A 9,369-nucleotide genomic window follows, 5' to 3' on the forward strand; every position below is an offset into this window, starting at 1 on the left:
AGTTAACTCTAATGTAAGCTTGTTTCAGCTTTTTATTGTACACTGTGCTGTTCTTTTGTCTTAATAAAAGATGTGTTTATTTCTTTATACATACTTTTTTGCAACAACTACTTTGGGCCTGAATATTAAGTCTAAGCCTGCCTTCAACAATATTCTGGGCAGAAGAATACTTTAACACAAATCCCTATTAGTTTAAACTCGCAAATATTATCAAGTATAACGATGGTAATCCTCAATAGATTAAATTCATGGAACTAACCGGGATAGCTGTTGAGTGCTGCGCGATGCACGCTAGACCAATTCCCGAGAACGATAAACTCTAAACAATTCGTCCGAGATGATAGTCGAGTAGCGAAGGACTTTGTGCTTTCGGGTAATATGCTATACCGTATGGCATTATTCCCTTTGGCACGGGGGATCCGAGGGTAGACCAGGGAACCCGTGCAATTAAGGGATTGACCCAACTGTTAACGAGGAGTTCTCTTCGAATGGATCTTGAGGTTTGTGTGCCATAGTAGTTCTTTTTATGTACTTGGTTTCTCTATAGGCTTGAGTCCGAGGACCATGCAAGGCCTTGGTTCTGTCTAAAACTTATGATCTTTTTATGTACTTGGTTTCCCCATAGGCTTGAGTCCGAGGACCATGCAAGGTCTTGGTTCTGTCCAAAACTTATGATCTTTTTAGGTACTTGGTTTCCCCATAGGCTTGAGTCCGTGGACCATGCAAGGCCTTGGTTCTGTCCAAAACTTATGATCTTTTTAGGTACTTGGTTTCCCCATAGGCTTGAGTCCGTGGACCATGCAAGGCCTTGGTTCTGTCCAAAACTTATGATCTTTTTAGGTACTTGATTTCCCCATAGGCTTGAGTCCGTGGACCATGCAAGGGCTTGGTTCTGTCCAAAACTTGTAAAATTTCTTTTATTCGGTTTACTTTTCGACCATAAGCCCCTATACCAGGGCGGGGAAAGTTGGCTTGAGGCCGAAAGCCCCTAGAGATGCCCGCGCCCTTGGCACTGTAAGGCGTAGCCCCTAGCAGAAGCTTATGCCGGAGCAACAACTGTATGTCGCCGGGGTCGGAGGAGGCCCCAGGAATTTCTGCTTGCTAGAGAGCTGACTCCACCGCCACCTGCGCCAACGCGCAAGCTTCCCCACAGACGGCGCCAATTGTAAGGACACAATTCTCTGGCGGCCCAAGAAGGATGTTGGGCTCGCGCATGAAAGATCCCTCACAATATGATTTATAGAGAGTGGGCTTGAAAAGCTAGCCGTTGGTCACGGGACGATGTTCCGGGCTCGATTTTAGAGGGGTTCCAGTAAAAGAAAAGAGTTGGGTTTGACCATTTAAGCCGTGAAGCGTGGCGTCCACTGTGATTGGGCTCCTCGGACTTGGTCCGAGGACCATTAAGGTCTTCCCAGGTTACCCGACGGCGGGTCCTTTTATGGTCTGCACATGTTATTAGGGTGTTTCCCCCTATGGAGTTTTTTTTTTTTTTTTTTTTTGGAGATTGCCCTCCTCCATCAGATTCATTTGCTCCTTCTTTTATACTAGCCTGCATTCGCTGTCCTTCGTCCACGTGTAGGGTCAATCTTTACAAAACTGACATTTGTCCTATCAGTCCAATCCCGGAATTGTTGGGGATGGTTGATAAAGCTGGAGAGTACGGCTCTGTCAGGGGCAGCGCATTGAATGGCAATGAGAGCAGCTGTCCTGGATATTCCTTGATTCTCTTTTAAGTTTGGCCCTATACCAGTTTTACCCTTCTTCTTCTGGTGGGGTTTTGGATCTGCCGAGGACTGAGTTGTCCTCGGCTACATCACAAAACTGTTAGGTGCTCTGTATTGTAGAGCTTGGGCCGTAGTTCTCCTTGGCTCGGGCTTTCGGACTCTCTAAGGGCGAATGGGCCTGGCCCATAAATTATTTGGGCCCCACAATTTTGTTTTAGATTTTAGATCTATACATTTTTTATGGCCTTTAAAAGGAGAAAAATGTTAAAGATACAAACTTTTTTTATAAATTAATGACGTGATGAGTGGTTATTGTTAAGTAAAAAAATGATATAAGTAGAAAGCCTAGATACAAACCAATAACGATTTGTTATCTCAACAATTTATAAAAATATTGAAAAAAAGTTTGTGGCTATATTATTATTCTTAAAAAAATTAATGATATTATCAGAGGGGCAAAGTGTAATTTTATAATAAAAAAATTGCTAAACTTAATACCCATATATATTCTAATATTAAAAAAAAAAAAAAAATTGGGGGGCAATGGCCCCCCAAGTCCAAGCTTAAGCTTCGTCCCTAAGTGGGGGCAATATTAGGGGATAGGCAACATACATAGATGACAAAAAAGGTTAATGCATTAAAAATTAGTCGTGGTGGTAACTGTGTGTTTGGGGTAGTGGGTGACAAAAATAAATGACAAATAAAGAGACAAAAAGATAGAGATAAAAAGACAAAATGAAATACTTAATATAATAAACATGTGATACAAATTCATCAAAATAAAATTGTCACTTGCTCATATTGCTAAGTGGTAACATATAATGCTATAACTAATATTTTTGAGGATTTTTTTTTTTTTTTTCGCTTATTGTCAGTCCGCTAGCTTAAAATCCTAGGTCCATCCCAACTTTTATCTTTTATTTTTATTTTTTGTTGACGAATCAACAATGGTTTTCTTGATTTATAAGAATAATATTATCAATTGTATTCCTATGCGCGATTATAAAAATATTAAATAACAATCCTAGAAGCTTGGCCGTGTAAATTGGTTGGCTTTTTCAAATTTTAGCTTCTAAAATAGAATATCATCCAAAACTAGTGCCTTGAACGCTATGCTGAAGTAGACATTCATTCAAAACTAGTGCCTTAAACACTGCGATGTATCCTGTATGATAAATAATCAAACAAAACTAAAAAGTCAACAACTATAAGAAAAGAAGGAAAATTATTTAATGTTCCCTAAACTACCAGGTCAGTGCGCTGACTTGGTAGTCCTAAAAATCACTGACTAAATGCCACTTTTTTTTTTTTTTTGGGGAAAAAAGAATAACTTAATCCCCTTAGGAGTAGGATGATGGACCTCCTCGAAGACAAGATTGGAATTGAAAAGGCATAGGATGATGGATTTCCTAGAATTATTCACACGAAACTTTCCACGAGTATGGTCTAATTACTTTCAACGAAGTTTTTGCCTTATATCAACCATCAATATCATCCCGTGGGTTAGTTCTTCTTATACACCATCAGACAGTAGTTATGGATCTAATTGAATATGACAATGAATCTCCTTCTTGAATTACACCCTGAGTACTAGTTAGTAATCAACTAGTTAGTACTATATAATATTGATTACTTTCTATTGTTCCAATTGAAAATACATCAAACTCTCCCAATTTCAAAAAACAAGAAGAGCAAGATTGCCATTATTGACCAAGAAAATATCAAATAGTAATGATATTTCTTCTTCATTCTTCCCAATGCATTTTCGATCTCCACCTTCTTTCTCTCCAACTCTTCATGGTTCTTTTCCAACTCCTTGTGAGACCTATCCAATTCACAAGTTAATGCTGAAAGCTTCACCAAAAGTGAGGCAGCACTTCCCGATTGTGTGCACACATTGGAAGGCCTATCCAATCAAAATATTGGTAGGTGCGGGCTTGCTATAAATATCACAATTAAAAAAAAAAAAAATCAAAAGAATTCAATAAGAACAAAATCAAACTAGTAAAATAAGGAAAAAAAATCAAACCAATATCATAAACACGTCCGAGTCCATACAGATTTTTCATATCATATAAACACCTAGACAATATACTTATTTGAAATATGTATTTTTAACCAACATAATTAATGAGGAAGAGAACCGTAAGTGTAACAATGAGTATACTAACTCTAATATTAGGTTCAAAAAAATATATTGAAACCAAGCATGAAAAAAAAAATTATTACTTACATTTACATTATATTTTTTATGTTAATCAAATATTTTGTTTAATAAGTTAAGTAATTTTTTTCTTCAATTAATTAAAAAATTGAATTAATTTTGTCTTCAATATTGGGCCATTTGCACTTACCCCCTTAACTATTGGATCATTTGCATTTCCCCCCTCAAGATTATTTTAGTAATTTTGTTGTGGAATATTCAAAAAATCAGAAAGTCTATCATGTATTAACAAAGTAAGGGGGTATGTGCACTATTTTAATAATTCAAGGAGGACAGTGCTCAATTTTATAGTTTAAGGGAATTATGATCTACCCCATACATAAATGGGTGAAAGTGTTTTTTCCTCATTAAAATAAGAAAAAGTAAAAGTAACATGGTCCATTAGATATGCACAAATACATTAACCATGCATGGATTTAAGAAAAATATATATCATTTCATGATTCAAATTAAATATTAGAAAAAATTACATTTTTTTCACCCTAAACTATACCTCATTTTACACTTTACTCTCTAAACTATCGAAATATACAATTGACACTTAACCCAATTAATGCTATCTATTTTGGGGTTAATGTCTAATAAAATTTCTCATTAAAAAACCAATTGACCTCTCCCTCCAAAAAAAAAAAAAAAAGGATAGATGGTAAATTGATTTATTAATGCTAAGTTCTGTTTGATTTAACTAAGAAAGTGACAGGAAGGGTTAAGTGTTGCACGAGTTTTAGTTAAGATGTGGATAATTTATTCTTGTAGTTCAGAGGTAAGTGTAAAATGGAGTATAATTTAGGATAAAAAAGTGTAATATTTCTTAAATATTACAAATCTAAAGGTGTATTTAAGTTTACATCATTTATTTTTTTAAATTACATGGCACTTTATACAATGCTAGATTTTATGCACTCAATTCCAACAAAATGAAAATAATTGGGTTTAGGATATATATAACTATGGCTTCTGTTAAAGGGTGCCCATTTGCACTTTTTAAGTATACCTTAAAAAGAAGTAGAAAAATCTAATAAACAAATATATTTTAAATTGAATGTGATTCAACTCCAAACTTCCCTATTAAAAGTCAATCATTATTAAATTCAAAGCTCCACAAGCTACTATACACCTGTTAAAAGTTAAAACCAAAATACACATATCAAAAAGTGTGTAGTCAGTGAATATAAATTCTTTGTACCATTTTCCATTAGGAGCCAGAGCTAGTCATTCCTCTATTTATGAACACTCTGAAGGGCTGCCAAAACAAGTGTCCTGATAGAGTCATACATCCCCTTCCATTGTACTAACTAACAATTAGCACAAATAATAATCTACGAAAATTAGATAAGAGAAAGAAAAACAACACTTACTATATAAATACTCTCACTTCAAGCTGTGCTAAACCCAACTTGGTACTTTAGCGCAAAAATCTGAAGAATACAAGTTCCTTCAATCTTTCAGTAATTGCAAAGCTTTACTCCTTAAATAAACAAAGTCCTAGATATCTGAAATGGAAAAATCATTTTGTAGGGATTTGGTTTATTGAAAGCTTTTGAACGAGAGAGTAAATGTCTTAGCTTAGCTTAATAGTTACGGGCATCTCCAACGTGTTGGGGGTCTAGTCCAGTCAATGCAAGTTTTGATGCATGGCTCATGGTGCTTGGAATATGACTTTTTTTTCAAAGCAAGTAATTGTGGTAAAGGATAAAGTTTAGCTAAAAAATTAGTTGTAGTCTAAAACTACAATCTTACTTAATTAATATCTTTTTATTTGAAGTAAATTTTGATAAATTCACCATTGGATTAAATCTTCATCTTATATCCTCTATGCTTGCAAAATTTCTAGAAAATTAAATATAAATAGCTATCTCATCAATAAATTGTTTAAATTGTAAGTTTTTGTAGTTTAAAATTATGCATAAAATATAAATTTATAAATCATATAGTAAATAATATCCAATTGATATAGAATTTGACATGTATATTAAAAGCGCAAAGAACACACAATTTAATGATTAGATTTTCAAAATATGTAATAATATTTATTTTATTAAGTAAGATTGTAGTAGCATGCTACAACTAATTTTATAGCTAAACTTTGTCCTTGTTGTAAATTAGAATTTCATCAGCTGAATTCATTTATAATTTCTGGTAAATGATTCAGGTCAATCGCATTTGGATTCAACTTGACTGAATCCAGGTCAAATCAAATAAAAATAGAGATTTATCGGACTAAAACAAGTTGTTATATCCGATCCTTGGTGAGTTGGGTTAACCCATGAAGGTCCTTTTTTTTGGACATTTAAAAAAATTAAGAAAAGTTCTAATAATTTTTTCTTCTTATTTCTTTCATTACAAATAAAATAATAAATAAAAACACTCAAATATGAAAGTTGAATAATACATAAATAATTAAGTTATGATCTAATCATTAGTTGTAATAGTTTACTAGTCTAATAATTCAAAAAAGAAAAGAAGATGTGTATACATATTATACATGAAACATGAAATAAAGTTAACATATGGTTGAATGAAAATAAAGTTAACATGTGGAGTATTTACTAAATAATTTATTTGCACTTCTGTAGTAATAATTTTAAATTAAACAAGAAATACAGATACATTTTCGACATATCTTTCTTTAAAGTTGCACATATTAACATGGATATTATTATCCTCAAAGATAACAAACATATCGATCCAAGCTTGATTTTATTCAAGTTTGGTTTGTTAATTAATTGAGCTACAAATTAATCAATGCGCTCAAAGCTCAATTCATTTGATTAATAAACATAAACAAGCTTAACTCATTATAATAAGTCAAATTTAAGTTATTCATTCATAAATATGGCTTGGTCTATTTTACAACCCTAACTCTCGAAAAACAAAATTCATAAATTCGCCAAAATGAAGTTCATCTTTGTGATCAACATCTATACTATTTATAAAAAGATTTTCCTCTTTGGATTAAATTTATATGTGTTTCAGAAATACCCCTAGACCCTATGTTTAATAGGAACAAAATTTGAGAACGACCTGATAAAAATATATCTTCAACTTCACGTAAAATACCTATAAGATAGGACACTCACCTACTAATCCATGTCTTCAAAACAAACTTATCCAAAAATTAAAATTAAAAAAAAAAAAAAAAAATCAGTCCACTTTGATATTTCCCTCAAGACCACGTTCCAGCCTTTTTTTTTTTTTTTTTTTTTTTTTAATATTTAATCAAGACTCACTAACTGACTGGTTTCCTTAATTCGTAATCTCACATACACTAGACCAAAAAAAAAAAAAGCCTCATCACATGTGATGAGGTTAGTATTATATATATACTTATATGAAAGTCCTTGCCCTTTTTATTTAATGATGAAATTGTGCATTTAAAAGCTGTAAAGTTTAAAATTAGTTCGAAATATGATGTTTAAATATATGGGCCGTTCTTCAAATATATATATATATATGGGCCATTCTAGGTCCTAACCTCCTTTTATCAAAAAATGGATTCCATACTAATTGCCTTTTAGAGAGGGGTTCCAACTTCCATATAGGAATTAATTATATCTTTGAATTCTCTAAAGTAAGGTTGCATAAAGTGCTGAGTGGGTTTCATGTCTTTATATATGGCGACCTTCTTAGATCCACCGTAACTAGAAGTGATTAACCACTGGTTAAGAAAGGTCCGAGGTTCTATCATCTATGTCATGGACCACTGGTTAATGTTTTTTATTCGAGACATTTAATCTTTATAATAACAATAATAATATATATATATATATATATATATAAAATAAAAATAAAAAGAAGTAAAGAAACATTGATGATGACTATTATTATTGCCTAATACCTATACCCTTATGGTTCCCTAGTCCCAAAGTAGCTAGGTTTACCCATCACAAGATTCCCATAAACAAAACAATAGTCAGGTATACCTCATATCAAAAACAAAAATATAGATACCAGCTCAAGCTGGACCACCCTACAGTTTGAAGCCCTGATAGGATTAGGCCTGCTCTGGCATGGCTCGTCTGTCATGGCTGCACATGCATCCACACATAAAAGCCTCTTCGGCAAGAGTTGACCCATAATGTTCTTCATTTTTTTTTTAATCCCTCCTTTCCTTTTAATGAATCAACAATGGTTTTTTTTGTGTGTGTGTGTGTGGGGGGGGGGGTAACGTAATTAGAAGCTTTACCTAATTACCTTTTAAATTGGATGGCTTCTCCTAAATTTAGCTTCTAAAGTAGTCATTATTCCAAAACTACTGCATTGGAACACTTACTCATTTGATTTTAATGTGTATTTTAATGCAATTAGGGGAGGGATTTCTATTTCGATGAATCTTTGGATGTCATTGGTGTAATTTCCCATAAAATAAAATAATTTCAAAATTGAAAAGAATTATTAAAAAAAAAAAAAAAAAAAAAAACCCTACTGTTTGAGACGTTTCATGCATATCATTAACATACAAGTGAAACCACGTCATTTCTATTATCTTATCAATCAAAAGTTCTACTTAATGTTATGACACACAATAGAAAAAATGATAATGTTTTAATTATATAATTAAAAAATCTTATACGATGTATGATGTTGTGATACATGCTTGTTAATTATATTATCATTTTTTTTTAAATCTTATTTAACTAAAAACCTTAAGTTTCATTTCCATTACATTAATAATTTAGAGAAAAAAAAAAAAAAAAACAATATGAGATACACAGTAAAATTGAACATAAATTCATATAGGTGGAAATCACATTTTCATCCTTACATTTTCAGGCAATTCCCACTTTAATCTCTAGATTTTATTTTTACCACTTTTAATCCTTATTCTAAAAAACGCTTCCCATTTTGAGACGGAAAATGCACACGTGGCAAACGGCAAAATTAAAAAAATATTAAAAATATTTTATTTTATTTTAAAATAAAATAAAATTTTAGTTATCATTTAATTATTTAAATAATAATTATTCTTCATGTTCTTCCCTCAAATTGAAATGAAAAGAAGCACAGAGCAACAAAGAGATATTGAGATTTGTGGTTGTTTTTATTATTATTATTATTATTATATTTGAGAATTTGTAAAATGTGGAGAATTGACAACATTTTCCTTTTCAGTCTTTCATCCTCTCTGAGATCTGATCTTCTCTCTCTCTCTCTCTCTCTCAAATTTAGCAAATACTGCTAGCAAAAACATCATCAAACTCCCTAAACCCTTGAAAATATTTATGAGGCATACATGCTATCTCTTGCCACTCCCTACCATTTAGAAGCCAGATGCCAATCCCCTTGATTATGTCAGCTCGATCTTGTTTCCCAATTCCTCCCACCATCACCAGCTTCCCCTTCAGGTTCATCAGACGGCCACATGTAAGAGGACAAGGTACTGGAATAAAACTCCTATTCAACAAACTGTGGGAAAAACGG

This window comes from Quercus lobata, chromosome 9 (assembly GCF_001633185.2).
Source record: "Quercus lobata isolate SW786 chromosome 9, ValleyOak3.0 Primary Assembly, whole genome shotgun sequence".
Lineage (NCBI taxonomy): Eukaryota > Viridiplantae > Streptophyta > Magnoliopsida > Fagales > Fagaceae > Quercus > Quercus lobata.